This window comes from Mustela erminea, chromosome 21 (assembly GCF_009829155.1).
Source record: "Mustela erminea isolate mMusErm1 chromosome 21, mMusErm1.Pri, whole genome shotgun sequence".
In the NCBI taxonomy this organism is placed as follows: domain Eukaryota; kingdom Metazoa; phylum Chordata; class Mammalia; order Carnivora; family Mustelidae; genus Mustela; species Mustela erminea.
In genome coordinates this window covers 10,006,011-10,026,080 of record NC_045634.1, presented here as the reverse complement: position 1 = coordinate 10,026,080, position 20,070 = coordinate 10,006,011, and the positions used below count along the sequence as shown (strand labels likewise).

At 39.3% G+C, this 20,070-nt stretch overlaps 1 long non-coding RNA gene across 1 annotated transcript in view; it reads left to right on the top strand.

Moving 5' to 3' along the window:
• The window catches only part of LOC116581825, a 208,769-nt gene extending 189,834 nt beyond the window's left edge, over positions 1-18,935 (top strand). The window contains exon 4 of the long non-coding RNA XR_004282244.1: positions 18,810-18,935. This is a non-coding gene — a long non-coding RNA (uncharacterized LOC116581825). The remainder of the gene's footprint in view (positions 1-18,809) is intronic.
• Positions 18,936-20,070: the final 1,135 nt, after the last annotated feature.

Below are 20,070 nucleotides of genomic sequence, written 5' to 3'. Positions count from 1 at the left end.
ATTTAAATTTAAAAAAATTTTAAAAATTAAAAAAATGCATTATATGTTAATAAATTTTTAAAAAGCCATTTCATCACTAGTAATAATGCCAGCATTTATTGGACAACTATTATGTGTCAGGTCATGTCTGAAGTACTATCTATCTATTAACTCATGTAGTTCTCTTGATAACCCTACTATTATTATCCCCATTTTTTCAGATGAAATGCAAAACAATTAAAAAATTGTCTAAAGTCACACAGCTATGATGGAGGAGCGCCAAGATCGAAACTGGCTCTAGAGGTCGCTGTCTTTGCACTAAACTGCCCTGTGGTTTTTTTTTTTTTTTTTTTTAAAGATTTTATTTATTTATTTGACAGACAGAGATCACAAGCAGGCAGAGAGGCAGGCAGAGAGAGAGGAGGAAGCAGGCTCCCTGCTGAGCAGAGAGCCCGATGCGGGGCTCGACCCCAGGACCCTGGGATCATGACCTGAGCCGAAGGCAGAGGCTTTAACCCACTGAGCCACCCAGGCGCCCCTGCCCTGTGGTTTTAAGGCTGCCTGGATGAATAAGATTAAGCCTTTGTTTATAAGATACTCAGATCTAGGGTGAAAGAAATATAAAGGAATTAGTACTGCATGGTGGAAGATAGTGTCACATATTATTTAGTTAAGAGCTTGGGACCTGGAGTCAGAGAACTTATTTCACAAAACAGTGAGATTTATTTCACAAAAGTTTTATAAACGAGTGAGAGGATAGCAGGCTCGTGAACCTAAATGACTATAGGAGCTGGGAGGATACGTTCAGATGAGTCAAGCGGGCTAGATATACGAGTGCTTGTCTGGTTGACAATAGGGTATGGTGAGGACTGTGTATAACTGGAAGTATAAGGCCATTGTTATGGACTGAATGGAGTCCCCCACAAATTCATATGTTGAACCCTAAGTACCTCAGGTTGTGGCTGTATTTGGAGATAGAGCTTTAAATTTGTGAAGATTTCAAGCTAGGCCCGAATCCAGTCTGACTGGTGTTCTTATAAGAGAGGAAATTTGGGCACATAAGGGAGACACCAGGGATGTGTGTGTACTGTGACTGTTCTACGTGAGGGCACAGGAAGAAGGTGGCTCTCTGCAAGCCAAAGAGAGAGACCTCAGAGGAAACAACTGCCGCTGACACCTTGATTTTGGACTTTTTGTTGCCAGAACTGTGAGAAAATAATTTCTTTGGTTTAAGCCACAGAGTCTGGTGCTTAGTTATGGCTGCCCTAGCAAACCAACATAGCCATTGAGGGATACAGCCACGATTCAAGGATACCTTCTTGTTGCCACATTCAGAAATGAGGAAATTGTCAGATTTAATCCTTTTTTTCAAAGGAAGCCATAAATGCAGATTTTTTTATGAAGTATCCTGATTTAAAAAAAGAAAAAACAATATTTGATTAATAACATTAAACTCTGTTAGGTCAAACCAAATACCCATATATTAAAATTTCATTTAGAACCTCTGGTATAACCCATACAGGCATTTAGCACGGCACCTGGCTTACAGTGAGATCTCCATGGGTTATTAAGAGGGTGCTGTGATGGAGCAGACTTCATAGGAGTGCCAGGTAGTGCAGGCTTGGAGATGAGAGCATCAGGAACAATTGGTGGTCTGGGAATTCCTTCTTTCAAAAGATTGTGTTTGAGCAGGCAACTGAGGGATGGTTTTTAATGATCTAGGTAAGGGAGGAAGAGTGTAGCAAGAGAGTGTTTTCCAGGTAAAGGGAGAAGCTGTCCATAGGACCTTTTTTTAAAAAAAAAAATTGTTTTATTTTTTCAGTGTTCAAGATTCATGGCTTATGCACCGCACCCAGTGCTCCATGCAATCAATACGTGCCCTCCTTAATAGCCACCACCAGCTCACCCATTCCCCTACCACCCTCCCCTCCAAAACTTTCAGTTTGTTTCTCAGAGTCCACAGTCTCTCATGGTTTGTCTCCCCCTCCGATATCCACAGACCTTAAGAAACCAGAGATATATGGTCTTTTGGCAAACTACAAGTGGTACAATATGCTTAAGGCATAGAGTTAAAGGTAAAGAGAGGTAATGCAGGCAGAGAGGGAAAGCAGGAGCTCAGTTGTTAAGAAACTGTATCCAGGGACACCTGGGTGGCTCAGTTGGTTAAACAACTGCCTTTGGACCAGGTCATGATCCCAGGGTCCTGGGATAGAGTCCCACATTGGACTCCTTGCTCGGTGGGGAGCTCCCTCTGCCTGCCACTCTGCCTTCTTGGGCTCTCTCTGTGTCTGTCAAATAAATAAATAAAATCTTTAAAAAAATAAAATAAAAAAGAAGCTATATCCAGAAAACAATAACATTAATAAAAGAGTTTGAAGCAGAGCAGGCAGATTAGACTTGTTTTTTTTTAGGGAGATTGCCCTGGCTTATACTTGAAGGTTGATTTAGAGGGCGTCAGGATGAAGGCAGGGGAACAAGTTAGCAGGCAATGTAAGAGATGACAATGGCTTGAACTTAATGGCACTAGAACTAGCACAGATTTGAGAAATATCAAAGAGGGAGAATTGACAGGACTTACGATTTATTGTTGGATGTGATGTAAGAGAGAAAAATGAGTCAAAGGTGACTCCTTTTCTACTTTGGACAAACAAGTAGATTAACATGTCATTCATTGAGTTACAGAGCACAGGAAGTTTGGAAGCCAAAGGAGAGTTGAGTTTGGTTTCATATACGTTGACTTTGAGATGTCCTTTGATTATCCTAGTGGGATGGAGAAGCATTACATGAAAATAAGAGATCTGGGCTCAAGATACACATTTGGCATTTATCGGTGTAGAGATAATAACTGAGGTCCTGGGGGAGGTGTGGAGTTAGAAGAGAAGAACTAGATAAGGGTCAGCCACACACAGAAGGGTCTTATGTCATCTATCACACAACAAGCCCATATCTCAATTTACTTGTCCTCATTTGAGCAAGAATAACTGAACATCAGGGAAATTCAAGGTAAAAATGAAAAAAAGGGGATGCAGGGCGCCTGGGTGTCTCAGTGGGTTAAGCCGCTGCCTTCGGCTCAGGTCATGATCTCAGGGTCCTGGGATCGAGTCCCGCATCGAGCTCTCTGCTCGTCAGGGAGCCTGCTTCCCTCTCTCTCTCTCTCTGCCTGCCTCTCCATCTACTTGTGATTTCTCTCTGTCAAATGAATAAATAAAATCTTTAAAAAAAAAAAAAAAGGGGATGCAAATCTGATGATGAATGCATGACATATCCAGATCCAAAGAAGGAAAACGAACTTCAAAGAGAGCTCCGTCTCTATCAGTCTCTGTCTAGAGAGATGGGCATGTTTCCATTTACATCTTGGTAAGGTGTTAATTTTCTGCCTCAGGAAGATGAGCTCTAATGCCAGGTGGTTCCAAGGATTTTCAAATGCAAGATTATGAAGATTCATTATGTATTAATACATCATAGGTGGGACTCCCCTTTCAACTAGAGCCAGGTTTGGAATCATAGGGATTAATACTAGTAGGATGGCCAGTGTTTGAAAAAAGGAGGTGTTTCAGAAATACTGACACCATGGATGTTTCCAAGGTCAGTTTTACTCTTTATTGGAAATTGCAGTGGCAATTAGTGAATTCTTTTCAGACAGTTTCTAGAGTTCTGACTGAGATGGCTTTGCCTCAGCTGGGCCATAAAGCCCATTTCAAGATTTGGACAAGACCCAGGCGATTTGAAATGCTCTGTATCACCCGCTTTCATCTTCATCATCACTAAACCATGCACAGTCTGGAAGGCTCCTTTAGTTCCACATTTTTAAAAATGTTATCTTCTTTCAAAAAGCACTTGGGTTTCTATAGCCATAATCTTCTAACCTTTTTTTTCTGTCTCAGAAATGAAGAGGAGGAAATATATTATCTCAGTCAAAACCTCTGGGTAACAAAAACCCTTCTCCTCCCATTTCAAGGAGCTTGAATAAGCACAAATGAAGGACAATCTCTGCCTGTTTTTGCTAGCACACACGAGAGGAAGCTTTTACCCCAGAGGAGATGAAAAAAAAGAGGTCACCGTTCAGTGGACCCATCTCTTGGGTAAGCAGGTCTGCTGTCAGCACTTTATGAATTCCACGGTTATCTCATCCCCGTGGTTACCAGAATATGAATTGTATGGCCTTGAAAATGCCTCATGGTACTACCTGTCCATTTTAAGTTTACAAGTATATCACTCTTATAGCTTGGATCTGGTCTGCAGTGTTGGGTCCTGGAAGAGCAGAAACTGAGCTGTTCTCTGAGCTTGAGGTGATGAGTGAGCTTCTCAAGGCAGAATATCATTGTTATGGATGTGGGGGGTGGTGGAAATGTCTAGTTTAATGGACATTTTATGGCTTTATTTAGATTGGTTTATTTTCCTCCAGCTGAGCATCTGAGTCTTGGGATATGTCATCTTCAGCACTTGCCTCTCATCTTTGATATCCTGGAGTATCGTGTTCAAACCAGAATGGGTGAAGAACTCAGAACAAGATGGTCTAAAATGGGAATACCGTAAATAGTTTAATATGGCTGCCCATGCAAAGTGATAGGCTCCAATGTGGCTGAAGTTTTACCCAAAGTTTCAAATGGATCTCAAAATTACCACAGTGAGAGAAATCTCAGCTGTGCCATCAGGATAGATTCAAAGATGCTGCCTAAAGTTTCTATCCACTGGCAGATGAAGTTGATATGACGAGTTCTTCTGTTTGCATGTACTTGTGAAGCAGGTAGTTTGGCCAGGGTCAGTGGGAGATTCCAAGTTTCTGTTGCATATACTGTAAGTGGCATAAGCAAAGCCACTTTATATGTTTGTGTCTCTGCTTTCTGAAATCATCGAAGAAATTGGTCAGGGAGCTAATTGACTCCTAAATCTCTTTTCATTCTGTCTGTCATTCTAAGAGCTCAGAGTTTTGTTTTCTTGCCCCCTGACTGTGTACTTTACATCATGAGATTTCTTCAGGGTATATCTGAGAATGTAGAGCAGTGCTATCTGATGATTGCTTAACATTTGGTTCTTCATTTATTTTCATTCAGCAAATATTTATCAATTACCTATTATGTGATGGGAACTGTTTTAGGCACTGGGGTTGCACCAATGAGGCAAAAGTAGGTTCTGCCAACAAGGAGGTCCTTCTGAATGGGGAGGGTGGTCAAATAAGCTACAATTCTAATAGAGCCATGGAATGGTGTCTGTAGAATGCTGTAGCAGTGGTTCTCAATGCCCCATAAGGGACCTTTGGCAATATCTGGTGACATTTTCAGTGGGAGGTACTACTGGTGTCTCATGGGTAGAGGACAGGGATGCTACATAATACCCTAAGATGTACAAGATAGTCCCCACAAAGAATGATCCAGCTCAAATGTCAATAGCGCTAAGACTGAGGAACAACAAATAGGAACAACAAAAACATGAAACCAGCCTAATTAAAGCCCCAGGTCCCTGGAGGCTCATTTAGCTTTCACATGAATTCTACAGGAATATAGAGGGAAGGTAGCAAAAAGCCTCCCAATAATTTAACGTTTCAGTTGAGTCATGAAGGATGATTAGACATCAACCAGATGAATCAGTGGAAAATGGGAGAGAGCATACATAGAGAAGCTTATTAGGGAGACAAACCACTCAGACCTGGGGGTGGTGGTGGTGGGGCCAGGTCCTGGTATCCTGACTGATTGGCAAGTAGTTCTGTACAGCCACAGCACATGGAGGATCTGGGGGGGGGGGCAGAGAGGGTACAGGGACAAAATGATGCGTTGGAAGGGCTTGTGTACAATACTGATGGGTTTGGATTTCTTCTTAACGGTGATGGGATCCAGTGAATAATTTTAAAGAAGACAGTAAACCAGTTTCTGTTTTCTAGTGAGCAGTCTGTTGGGGGAGGGTGGTTCTAGGAGGTGTGACTAAGGGACAGTGAAGAGACCTTTAGATTTTGCCCCAGTGAGACAGGCTGAGGGTCTGACTGGGCAGTGACCATACACATGGAGATGCAGTCATAGCCTTGAGATCTTCAGAATACAGTGTTAGGATAGCTGGTCAGTTAGTTGTGGATGCTTCAGAACAGAGAATGTCGGAGGACAATTCTCAGGTTCCAGAACTACCAGGTAACTACTGGTAGCTTTTACCAAGATGGAAAACACAAAAGGGGGAGCAGGTTTGGGTGATAGACAGAGAGTAGTGGAGACTGAATGTCTACCTTATTGGAGGAAAAGATGAAGCCAACTCATTAAAACCATAGGTACCCAGGGGCTCATAGAACTTTCAAACTTGGCTTTTAATGGAACACATGGAATGATTTCCTGAAAAATAGCCTGACTTGTTAGCTTGGTTTAAAGATGGAAATACAAGGAGGCATCCATTCTGACAGGTTTACAAGCAACACAAACTCATAAGGACATCCCTGTCAGAATTGTATGTTTGGCCTTTACCGGAAACAATTATTCTGGACAACTGAAGCATATTTATAAGGGCACCAGCTAGAAATGACTCAGGCTGCATTATCTTGATTGCTGCTCACTCTTCCTCTTCATGCAGAGAGTGATGGTGATCACAGGTGGAGGAAACCCTAGAATCACAGCAGCTCTATGCTCACTTGATTGGTTACTACAGTGGGGAGGAAGGCTTGGCCCTCCATGGAAAAGGGCCTCTGGGCTGATCAGTTTGGATTACTCTTTTCTCAGTGCTCTGGAGATTTCCTGACCACTTAAAATTGCAAGAGATCTCAGTCTTTCTGAAATTGCTTCTGATTGTCCATACTTCAGGCATTTTCTTTGGATGTAAAGCTATCCAGCAGGAAATTGGTTTGTTCATAGTTTTTGAGATTTGAATTGATGAGCTCAAGGGTGGTCTTTGGTTTTTCCTGCATAACTTGGTTGTCGTCATGAAATTTCCCTTTCTAGTTTCCAGAATTGGGTAGGATTTTATGATTGGTGCAGGAAGATTTATGACGACCCCACCTCTAAAACAGCATCCTATGTAATAGCAATAAGATATTTGCTTTCATACTTGTCTGAAAAAGTCTAACAGAAGCAGGTGACATTATAAACACTGATAATATGTCAAGCTTTTGTATAAGTCAACTCATTTCGCTTTCAAGTTCTTCCTTGAAATATTTACTCTCCCATTTACTGATAGGGAGACTGAGGCTTCGAGACATTGTTAATGCTAGGAGGTGATAAGCTATAACCCTTCTCTTTGACTTCACCTGGCTCAGTGCTTTCTTTGCATCTATTGTCATTTGACCTCGTAGCATCTTCTGTCCTGAAACAATGCAGATGGCAGAGCTGGGGTTATGATACAAAGCCTCCCCATGCAGAAGGCTGTCCTCCCCCATCCTAAGTGCCATTCTATACGTCTCTCAGTTTGAAAGTTGCTCTGCTTTGAATTTGACTTGTATATGTTCATGTCCTCCCCTCCCAGACTGAGTTCAAATATATGGAATCATTGTTAGGTCTGTTTCTTCTGTCTGTGGTTTTATTCATGCCTGTGTGCCACCTTATTTTCTTGTATAATAGGTGACTAAGTGCTGGCTTCTTATTCTTGAAAAGTTATTTGTGGGAGTAGAGAGGCTTTAGTCTGTTTTTGCCAGGTATTGACAGGTACCCTTAGATTGAGCTGCTATGGACTAAGTTCAGGGTTGGAGAGTCTCTGCCCATGTTCCCAGCCTATGCATATGGTACCCAGGATCGTCATATAGACAATCAGAGCCAGGAGCTCCCAAGCTACCAGAGTTAGCTTCATTTCCTTTGTCTCAGTTTTCCTTTCCCCTTTGGACCTGCCTAAGGCGAACCTCCCTGATATAGTTGGCAGAAGAAGAGGAACTGTTTAGATTTATTTGATAGAGTGCTGCCTGGGGCCCAAGCTGTGTATGAGGAGGGTCTCCCGGGAGTCCCCCTGAGTTCCAAGTTTCTAGCCCCATGTGGCCAGCACTATGTACTTGAGCGCAGACTTCGTGATATCAGCAACTTCTCTCTGGGCATACACATGTCTGGCATCCTGATACTCACCTTACCATCTCCGCTTACTGTCTCTCTTCCAAAAAATGGCCCGAGATATCTCCCTTGTGTGTTTCAGATCTTTGGTATTGTTTGTTTTTCTACATCTATGTATCATCCGTCTACCATCTACCGACCTACCTGTCTGTCTAAGTGTCTACTGGAATAATTTGTTATCTAGCACTTTATCTGGGGTATGTGAAAATAAGTTAGAGAAACTTGAGTAGTATGAACAATAACAAGGATTATGCTAATAAAGCCGGAGTCAAGAAGAGGAGAGCTGTGCATAAGCTATACGAGAAACTCGTAAGGAATGGATTTGAGTAGCTTCTTAGGGCAGTGTGAGGAAGAACAGTGGGCTTAGGTCACTGGAAACAGGCCGAGCCCAACATTTGGATCCAAATCAATCAAGCGAACTAACTGAATATGACCCTTAAAAGTATATATGGATAAAATAAAGGGGTTAAACACATAAAAGACAAATAATCTTGGGGATCATTAAGGCAAAGAACTCTTAAGGAAAGGGCTAGAATTTAACCAACCTGGTGTCTATAATAATATAGCTTCTATTTGCATTACATTGTGTTGTTTGCAAAGTACTTTCAAATGCTTTGCCACTTGTTTCATTTAATTCTAACAACACCCCTATGAAGAAGGCTATTATCACCAACATTTTACAGGAAATGTCACGGAAGGTCAGCCACTTGTCCAAGAGCACATAGTAAGTGGCAGACTTTGATAAGAGAGCCCTGGTCTTCTGACAGGAAGTTCAATATCCTCCCCAGTACATCCATATTCCATCTGTACCCTGGAGAAAAGTGGTTTCTTGAGTTTTCAGCTGTCAGTTGGATGTGATGTTATTGATGAGTTCATACTGCAAAAGGGACACAGAATACAATTAAGGACAAAAATTCTGCTGTTTGGGGATAGTTGTCACAGTAACTCAAGGGATTCTTATAGTTTACGAGTTTAATAGGAACGTTACCCAAAAGCACGGTTCTGATTTCATAGCTTCCCTACTCTAAAACGTAGAGCACCGGACCGAGCTGGAGGCATCTACGCTCTGGTGGATGCCATCGAACCTTCCGGCTTTTGTATTTCCCATTACATGTGTGGGTCATGCAATCATACCAGACTACCAGGCTTACTCTTGGCCCTTTCCTGCCTTTGTCTTGCTATGAATATGGTTCATTTCTCGAGGGATGCTCTTTTCCTTCATTCCTACCTGCATGGTCCTGCCTGTCAACACCTGACTCGCACACTGTTTCCTCCCATGTGTCCACATTTCTTCCTGCCGACCAACTGCCTGTCCATTCTGGAGATTCCCACCGCATTTTGTTGGCATCTTTCCGGCATAGGTTCCGAATTCAAACGTGTGCATGAGCCAGCCTGCTCCCCTAAATAAAGGAGGTTGTCGAGTGGGGAAACAATGGGTGTTATGAGGACTGGTGCGCTCCTGAAGCCCTCACCTAACTGGTAGCTAGGACCAGTTCTGAGCAGATTGCAGGGTGGAAATTGAACCCAGCTGTGCATGCGCCCTCGTGTGCGTGCGTGCGTGTGTGTGTGTGTGTGTAATTAATCACTTGGCTTGAAAAATATCGGCCAATAATTAAAATATTTTTGGGAGGGCGCCTGGGTGGCTCAGTGGGTTAAGCCTCTGCCTTCGGCTCAGGTCATGATCTCAGGGTCCTGGGATTGAGTCCCTCATCATGCTCTCTGCTCAGCAGGGAGCCTGCTTTCCTCTCTCTCTCTGCCTGCCTCTCTGTCTACTTGTGATCTCTCTCTGTCAAATAAATAAATAAAATCTTCAAAAAAAATTAAAAATTAAAAAAAATATATTTTTGGGAAACCGGTTGGCTAAACAAAAATCTGCCTGAAGGCTATGTTTGGCCAGTAGCCCTGGTTTATGATCCTGCCTTTTATATAGACTGGGGATAGATACAAGAAAGAATATCATGTCTTGATTATTAATTACAAATACACTGAGAGTGAGAACTACATGCGATCATCTTTCTAACCACAGAGTGCCTGTTCTGGAACAGGAACAGGTGTTTAGCATGTTTTTGTTGAATGGCAGTAAACTTTGGGAGGGCCCGGGCTGAAAGGAGTGAGGAAAATGAGCCCACGGTTGTGAGTGCTATTTTAGACTAGACAATTTGGGACTACTTTTTTTTTTTTTTTTTTTCCGGTGAACTCTTTCTTTTGAATGTTTTATTAATCACTGCTGCTGGTGAATTTAAATATTTTAATGATTGGTATATTTTACTCTTTGCATGCCCTGGGGCTTTTTTTTTTTTTCTTTTTTTCTTTTTAAAGAAATGGCAGTTTAAAAATGTTTAAATAAAATCTCTGTTCAATCAGCATTCGAACTGCCTGGTGACACTCAGGTGCTCTCTCTGCTCTGAATCTGGGTCAGCGTGGCATTCGGTGACGGTGGAAACTGAATTGCCTTCCCTAGCAGTTTTAACTAGGCTGAAATCAGGCTCTTTAAGTAATTTCATCTATCATGTTAGAACTCTGAAAATGATCCCATGAAACCATTCTCTATTTAGAATATGAATTTCCATACTTCCAACAGAGCTTGGAAGGAAAAAAAAAAAAAAAAGACACCCAACATTTATCCCTACCACACTTAAATCTTGCCTTTCTAACTATTAGAGTATCATTTCTAAATTAGAGATTGTGGGTCTGTGGGGAGTCTGCAGTGAGTACAAGTTCAGACCTCCTCAAGGTTATTAAACATTTATGAAAACAGATGTTAGGGAAGGTGAGTTTATTGGCCAAACCTTAAAAGAATCTAACAGTGAAAGGATGGGAATTTGGGGGGTTTGATTTTCGTTAGATTATTTTTAATGGCAAGAGTGCTTGTCCTTGTGCCAATAGTTTCTCCTAGTTGGCTCAAAAAAATCAAGGGTTCCAACTTGACCTTTTCTGCCCCATTCCCTCCTGCAGTTTATCTACTTAGGTAGATATTTTATCTACAGTGTCTACACTTGAAGGGCCATGGTCTAGAATTGTCCCTGCAAATCCCCTACTTTGCTGGCCCTATTGCGCATTTTCCATCACTACCTCAGTATTGTCTTTGTCCCTGCCAGGATTTGCTAATTTCTCCCACTCTGGGTTGCTCTATAATTCTGCAAGTCATCGGCAGGCAGGGTGTGGAGCCTGAGTCACGTCACAGAATTGTGATTTTTCATACCCTCCCGCTCAACCTTTCGGAATTGTCACTTTTCAGCCAAATCTTAGACGTGAAATTTAAAAAAATACACAAACAGTTTTGTGACTCACCTGAGGGATTCTCTGACCTTTTATTTCCATTGTTTTCACTTTTTCTCCCCCTCAGCTGGAAATCAACAGTCTGCATTTTAAAACAAAACTCATTGCCCCATTCTAGGAAGGCTGAAATGGTAGGAAGGATTTTAAAAGACTCCACAGGGAAGAGATTGAGAGAGATTATAAATAGGGAAGAAAAAAATGTAGCTCTGGATATTTTAAAGGATATAAAGATATACCCTTGCAAGTAGATAAAGAATAAAAACCTCCTTAGTTCCACCTCAGCCCCTGGGCCACACAGAAACACACGGTCGCATTATTTTGTTTCCATAAAAACAACATTACCCTGAATTCTGACCTCGAGGAGGATACACCATAGAGCTAATAAAGCCTATCCAAGTCCCTGAGAGAGGTCTCAGCACTGTGTTCACATGGTCATATGCTCTGGAAAATTTGCAAAAGTAGGATAGTTTTATTGCAAATGGTCTTTTTCCACTTCAATTTTCCCAATCACCCATTGTCCCCACTGACTGGGCATTTCAAGAATCTCCCTAAGGAGAGTTGAGTTGAAGACATATTTAGTTGAAACTCCATTTATGTAATTATCTGTTCCTTCCCTGCAGTTAAGTTACTGTCAAGTCAACCCAGTGTAGGCGTCTAGAAACACTACCACCAACTGTGCTGCTTTCAGGGCAAACTGGGCAAATTAGAAGGTTGTCACTTAAAAGAGGATTTAAGGTAGTCACTATGCAAAAAAATTTTAAGTGCCCTGAAATCTTACAAATTCAATATAAAGGGAGCTTGAAGAAGTTTCTCTGCACTTGGCAATCTTAAACATATGCGTGACATCATTAAAATTGAATTGGGATGCTGAAACTTCTCTAAACTATTGGCAATGAAAGGGAATTTTGAGCAACCAAAACTAAATGAAAGGTTCGATTTTTTTCCTATTCTCTTTATAGAAAGCTCTTTCTATAGTATTGTTATATGAAGAGGCTATCAAAGAGTAAGCCGTCAAAGCTGTGGAGAAAATATTGTAGATTTTCCTGTACCAGGTTAATTAATGAAAATGTTATTTTCTGGATTTTTGTGGTGTTTATGGCATCTGTCCACTTTTAAAAAAATCTTATGATTTGTTGTAATTTCTTACTTATTTGTGTGCTCTACCTTTTTATTCTTTTGCTTCAAGGATGCCTTCAAATTTGTAAAAGCTTCAGGTCCCACAAAACCTGGATCCTTCCTGGATCTAAGTTCTCTGTAGTCAGCTGAACAGGTCCTGTATATCAGCTGGATGTGGCTGACTGAGGTGTCCAGTGGTTGCATGAGGTTAAATATTCTGAGCAGATTTCAGATGCTGGGGACTGGGACTCTCGCCAGGGTATTCACTCCAACCTGGTGGTAGGCATGATTCATATTCCTTCTTGTCAATCCTAGACTAGCTACTTGCCAGGTAGGAAAAGGATCAGAATGCTTTGGAAAAATTCTGGAAATAATAATCCAGACTGGTTTGGATATGGAATCATAATATATATCCTGGGGAATCAGTATAAACCATCTAGGACCTCTGTCTTGGCACGTTGACTTTTAAGTGACAGGAAAAAATAAAGAAATATTAGGACAAGGTGGGGTTAGGAGTACAATCTTAATCTGAAATGCTCTAGAATTTTTATGATTAGAATTCTAATATTCTGCTATCAAGTGAGTCTCTGACATACTCATTACCCTGCTTTATGTGGAATTACTGTACTTATTATAGCTTTCTTTTGATTACTGTTAGCATGGTATATCTTTCTGCATCCCTTTCCTTTTTTAAATTGGTGTATACTTGACATAAGACACGGTATAAATTTAAGATGCATAATATGTTAGTATAATACATTTATATATTGTAATAAGATTGACATTATAGTAATAATTAGCACCTTTATCATGTCATGTAATTTTTTCTTTTCAGTGGTTGGAATAACTAAGATCTAGCCTCTTAGCAAGTTGGGTGATTATAATACAATATTGTTGTCTATATTCACTATGTTGTGCATTAGATATCCAGGACTGATTTACTATTCATTACAAGTTTGTACCTTTAAACAACATCTCTTTTATCCTCTAATCCCCATCCTATTATAACCAGCATTTTACTCTTTTTTTCCTACAAATTTGACTTATATTCCACATATAAGTGATATGATACACTATTTTCTTTTTCTGTTGGCTATTTCACTTAGCATAATGTTCCCAAATTCCATCCTGCTGTTGCCAATGGCAGGATGTTCTTCTTTCTCATAGCTGAATAATATTCCATTGTATGTATGTGCGTGTGTGTACATATATTTATATTTTTACATATGTCCCATCTTCTTTATCTGTTCATCCATTCAGGAGTACTTGGTTGTTTCTATATCCTGATTGATGTGGATAAAGCTACAGTAAACATGGGAATACATATATGTCTTCGGTATCCTGTTTTCATTTCCTTTGGGCATACACCCGGAAATGAAATTGCCAGATCATATGGTAGATCTTTTCTCAATTTTTTGAGCAGCCTCCATATTATTTCCCTTATGCTATTTCAATTTACATTATCACCAACATTGTACAAGCATTCTCTTTTCTCCACATCTTCATTGGTATTTGTAATCTCTTGTCTGCTTGATGACTGCTATTCTAACAGGTATGAGGTGATATATCCTTGTGGTTTTGATTTGCATTTTCCTAATGATTAATAACATTGACCACCTTTTCATGTAGCTGTTGACCATTTGGATGTTTTTGGAAAGTTGTCTGTTTGTTTCCTTTGTGCATTTTTAAATTGGATTGCTTGATTGCTTGTGATTGAGTTGTATCACTCTCAGTCAAATAAATAACTGTGATAAATTTCTACTGTTTAAGCCCTCCAGTCTATGATACTCAAATATGGCAGCCCAAGTAGACTAACATATTACCTGGTTTTTATCATATACTGGAAAATGCAGGAACGAAGAGTTTCCTAACTTAAAAGTGATTGATGTATCCTAGAATTGAAATGATTTCTTTCTAAGAATTTGCATTGTGTTAGATGTCTACCTCCTTTTAGAAGAGTCTTTTAAAATAATTAATATTCAAATATGGGTTAAAAAAAAAACAAAGGAATTACATCTATAAACTTAAAAAGAGAAAACATACTCTACAAACTTTTCTTTTTATCACAGCCCCTTTGTAGAGGACCAAAACTTCTGCATTAATACTAATCCAATGGGCAAAAAAGAGAAAGAAAATGAGGGATAAGCTTATTAATGAAGGTTTATCAAGGTAGAATAAAAAGAATACAGTCAGTTATAAATGCATATTGCACAGACTATTTGCAAAAAAGCATGTGAAGTGATAGACAACAAATTTTGATTGTGTTCCTCGTATTGGGCAGACCCCGGGAGAGATAGGTGCCATGATAAGGAGGAGCAACTTCAGCACCCACCAGGACTGTGTTCTTGGTAAGTTATCTAACTCCTCTGGCTTTATTTTTCTTAGAAAAGAGTAGAGATGACCACCTGGCCCTGACTACATCATTATTGGAAGGAAATAAGTGAAATTGAGTATATGGGAAAGGCTTGACTTCCTACATCCTACATCTGTCTACATCCTACTCTCCTAATCCCTGGAGAATGTGTATTGTCACAAGAATAAAAGACATATGTAGGCGGACGCTTCTAATGTAGTGCTCAGCCCAGAGTAGACACTCCATACATGGTTATTGAATGAATGATGAGTATTGAATGGTCTCACCTGAAACTCTGATATTCTGGATTCTAACCTTCTGGGGGCTTTAAAGAGGTGCTCTAAAACTTCTGTAAGTGTAGCTGGTATGGTGAATGTAGAACTCCTAGGATGTAATCAGAATGCTACCTTATTTATTTTATTATTTTTTTTTTTTACCAACCCTGACCCATAACAATTTTTCCATGGGTGAATTATTTTCCTTTGTCCTTACCTGGAAAATTTGGCATATCCTATTCTTTTTCTGCTCATTCATAGGAAAGCGACATTCATACGATCACAGGTAAAAAAGAACAAATACTGCTTTTTCTTGGTAACTGGAATGCATCTGATCCAAGGTATCAATAAATTCTCTTCAATCTTCCACTCAATGTCTTCTTTTCCTTTCCCTGATTGTGTAGTTGGTTGTAACTTCCTTTAGGTTCATTTCTTTTATCTGTCACTCACTCTTTTACATACTAGCAACTTATGCTATTTTGGGCTCCTGGTTGGGGGACTAGGGAACAGGGGAAGGGGTAAGGAAGGCTTTGCTTGACTGGGCTACTTCGAAGGTCCTTGGCCCTGGCCGGTCATTGGAGTTGACTCTCTCTTGGTACTTTAATAGATTCTTCAGAACTTCCAGTAATTGGCAACTTATAAAACACAGGTGATGAGTGTTATTTCTCAAGCTGTCACACACTGCTCAGCACCTGATTCTGTGGTGGTTTACCCCAATTGTTGTTCTTTTGTGCTTCCACTGAATCTTTTTGGGCAGGATTTCAGAGAGCTATGACCCAGATCTCTTTCTCATGAATAGTCCACATTTGGTTCAAGGACATACTCTTGTAAACTTTTTCCTTGAAAGACCACACAAGTATATAGAAATCCTAATAAAACCCCCTCTTCCTGCTACCATAAGCAATAAACTATAGCTTCATGACGACTGCATGGAATGTTCAGAAAGCACTTTTATTTTTTTTAAGATTTTATTTATTTATGTGAGAGAGTGAGGGGAGGAGCAGAAGAGGAGGGGGAGGGACAAGCGGACTCAGTGCTGACTGTGGAGTCCCCTGTGCCACTCAGTCCCAAGACCCTGAGAGCCTAAACCAAGACTCAGATGCTTGGTTGACTAAGCCACCCAGGTGCCCCCAGAAAGTGCTTTTAAAGCTCCATGTTATTAATTTACTTCCTGGGTTAAATGTTAGCCTCTGTCTCACCAGCACTGCTCGTCTTCCCTGCTTTGCAGTGGAGGACTCATCAGATCAACAGCTCTCGCTAAAAAAAATGTCACAAATCCTTTCTCTACCTTCTGAACCGGATTATATCCTTGATCTTTCTGAGCGATCCAGGATTTGTGGAACCTTGTCTCAGTCATCTGCTATAAATATAAGTGATGTTCATAGTGATGCTTTAGCTGAAACTTCAGTATTTATATCCTATTACATAAACAATAAACGGATATCCATGGAACTATAGAGATTTAATCCCTCTGAGGGAACCATTCATTGTTTGTTACTTTTTATGTAACGGGGATCAGCAAAGGTTTTATTTGTAAAGAGTCTCACTGCTAAGAAGATTGGAAAATAACTGCATTAGTGAAACCACTTGGTTCAGGAGTTTCTCCATCTTTCCAGTAGAATGACTATTCCTCATTTAATAAAATGAGTCTCTTATGTGAATAGAACTGAACTAGTTTCTGGACAAGTACCACTGCCATCATGATTACTATTAAAACCAACATTAAGGCAACCAAAAGGTCCCACAGGGGTTCTCTTGCCTTTCAGATCTGAGCAAAATATTCCATCACTTTGGATCCCCTGGCCCCAAACTCTGTCATCTTACTTTCAATCATTCCATCGTCTAATGACTTTGTTGAAGAGGGCTGATGATGGGGAGAGACGGTCACAAGGAAGGATCGCATGAAGGAATATGCAGCTTTCTGACCTCACACAAAATCCATTCTCTCCTCTCGTCCCTTCCCTCCTCCTCTCCCTCCTCCAGAGAAACTGGAAATTTCTTCCCTTTTTTTCTACTCAGTTCGATTCTATCCTCAGACACTCTTGGAGTAGAACTTTCCACATTAAGTGCTTTTGTAGGAGATACAGCTCACTTCATGAGGGATGTTTTGGTACATTTAATGTATCCCCCACATTATATTAATAATAACCTAATCCACATTTTTAGAACACTTTGCACTTTCTAAAACACACTTCAATCTACATGGTTTCTTGGTCCTTATCATTTTCTTAGGGTGCAGATCATGTAGGCATTATTAACTGCTTTTTATGGGCATAAGGACCTCTAAGGTATATTACCTGTACCACTAATCTAAAAGGAAGACAGACATACAATTTATAAGCTATGGGGAAAGGGACAAGTTTTATAAATTCGCTTTTTTGAAAGTTGCTAAGACAGTAGTTCTCGTCACAAGAAAAAGTTCTCATCATAAGAAAAAGAATTTTTGTAGCTGTGTGTGGTGATGGACGCTAACTAGACTTCCTGTGGTAATCATTTTGTAATATATACAAGTATTGAATTATTATATTTCAATCTGAAAGTAAGATAATGGTATATGTCAATTATACCTCAATAAAAATGCACAGAATACTGTTATATATAGTAGATTAGACAGCAATTACTTCAGATTTGATCAACCACAAAAAGACTTTAGTAAAGAGAAAATACTTGAGCTGACCACTAAAAGAAGAAAAGAGTGTTGTCCAGTTGGTCAAGAAAGAAAGAACATTTTGGGCAGATAGTGTAGCAAGAGCATACATGTATGAGAGAAAGCATATAATGTGTTTGGAGCACTATCTGGATGCTAAACTTCGGAAGGAGTGTTTGTGGCCAGCTGGAGGAGAAAGTGATTAGAAGGAGATTTAAAAGTATTGTGGAAATTTTTCTCTTGTTTAATATCCTATTTTAATTAACCAATTAATTGTTTAATATTAATTAAAATTTTTAGTATTAGTGAATTATTTAATATTAATGATATTATTGAATATTCTATTTTTAGTTGGATAAAAACTGCTATTAAGTGTATATAACCAGATTCATGTGTGGATTTGAGTTGACCCAATTGGTTATGTAGTCTATATCTGAAAACCAAATAAAATAGCCAAGAGAGCTACTTGGAATTGTTTGCAGGAAACTTTGATTCCTATAGATGCATGATCCTTATGCATATTTATTATGAGAAATCTACACATGCAGCTACTTTCTGGAATTCTCTTAATGAAGAAGGACATTTCTTATACCTTTAGATAAGCATCCTCCCAAAACTTCAGGCTCTATCCTGTTACAGAGAGTAGTCACACACACACAGGTAGTTACAGGGTGTGTTGTTGATGGTCTTAAGTGCCATAGTCAGAAATTTGTATTTCATTTGTTTGCCTAAAGGAGCCATTACAGGTTTTGAACAGAGGAGAAAATTGTCTAACCCTACTAGGTATGAGATAGTCCAGTAACTTCCACGGATGGCCAAGAAAGTAGAATTTTTAAAGTAATTTCTATGCCCAGTAGTGCTCGAACTCATGAACCCAAGAGACCCAGAGTTTCTACGTAGAGACCCATGTTCTACGAACTGAGCCAGTCACAAGTCCCCCAAAAGTGGAATTTTTTAACTCGAGTGTAATTTAGTGGTGGGTAAGAAGGTGTCTATATAACATTCTTTCTTTCAACAGAAGTTATTTACACACCTGCTGTGTGTCAGAAACTCTTCTGGGGACTGGTCAAAGGGAGGTGAAAATACCCCTTCCAGTAGAGGCTCCTTGGAAATATACATGGATCCCTAGCTATATTCCCCCTTCTCACTTGCAGGACTGTGAAGAATTATCCTGGACCAGTTTAGCATCTCATCCTAGCACACTCACCTGCAAAGCTATGCTGATGAAAGCGGTATCTGCTAGCCATATGTACCCATGAATACTTGAAATGTGTCTACTGCAGGTAAGCAACGGAATTTTACCTTGTATTTAAATTTAACTAACAAACTTAAACACATATTTGACTTAAAACTCGAAAACCTTAAAAATGTTTGGAGCAGTTTCAGTATGTGAATCTACTTTTTTGACAATGTTATGAAATCAGATATTTCCAGTAAAAAGGTAGTGTCTAAATTGCGACCTGCTATAAAGACTTGAAAAGATTTAGTTAAAAAAATGTAAAATTTCTTATTATAATTTTTATGTTGATTACATATTGAAATACTATTTAGGCATGTTGCATTAAATCAAGTAAAATATTAAGGCTAACATAACTTTTTAACTTTTTAAAATGTGGCTAGTAGAATATTTACGATTATATATGTGGCTTGTGTTTTACTTCTTTTGAACAGAGGTGCTTCAGACCATTACATGAGAAAGTAAATGCCAGTCTTTTTGAAGCCGTTGGCTTTTTTTCTTTATTTTGTAGCTAACCATATACCCAAACAAATGCAGCTCTTTTTATAATTTGTGTCTGTGTTTGATGTTCTACAGCTTCACTATAATATGGCTAGGCGTAGACTTATTTTCATTTATTCTACAGAGGATTTGGTATGATTCTTTTAATGTATCTTTCTTAAATTCTGGAAAATTCTCTTTTATTAGCTCTATGAATAACAATTCTCTCTTTTTCTCCCCCAATCAGGAATGCTTCTTTGATGTGTGTTATACCTGTTTTTTTCTCTAGCCCATACATCTCTTAATTATCTTTTCCATGTGCTGAATTATGGATGATTCTCTCAGATTTTTCTTCCAAGTCATTAATTTTATTTTTGTCTGTACTGACAAAACCTTCTATTATGTTTTAATTTCATGGACTGTATTGTTCATTTATGGAATTCCCTTTGCTTTTTAAAACCCTGCCAACTTTTTCATACTGTCCTTTAATTTCCCTTAGGTTTTTATTTGTTTTCTATCTTTTTAACTATTTTAAACATAATAGTTTCAAAACTTCTTTCATATTGCTTAACTATTTTTAAAATTTTTTGGCTGCATATTCTTCCATTTACTTACATGTCCTAACTCTTTCTAATTACATTTTATTTCCTCACGTTATTTATATTATCATATATATCATATCATATCATATTATCATA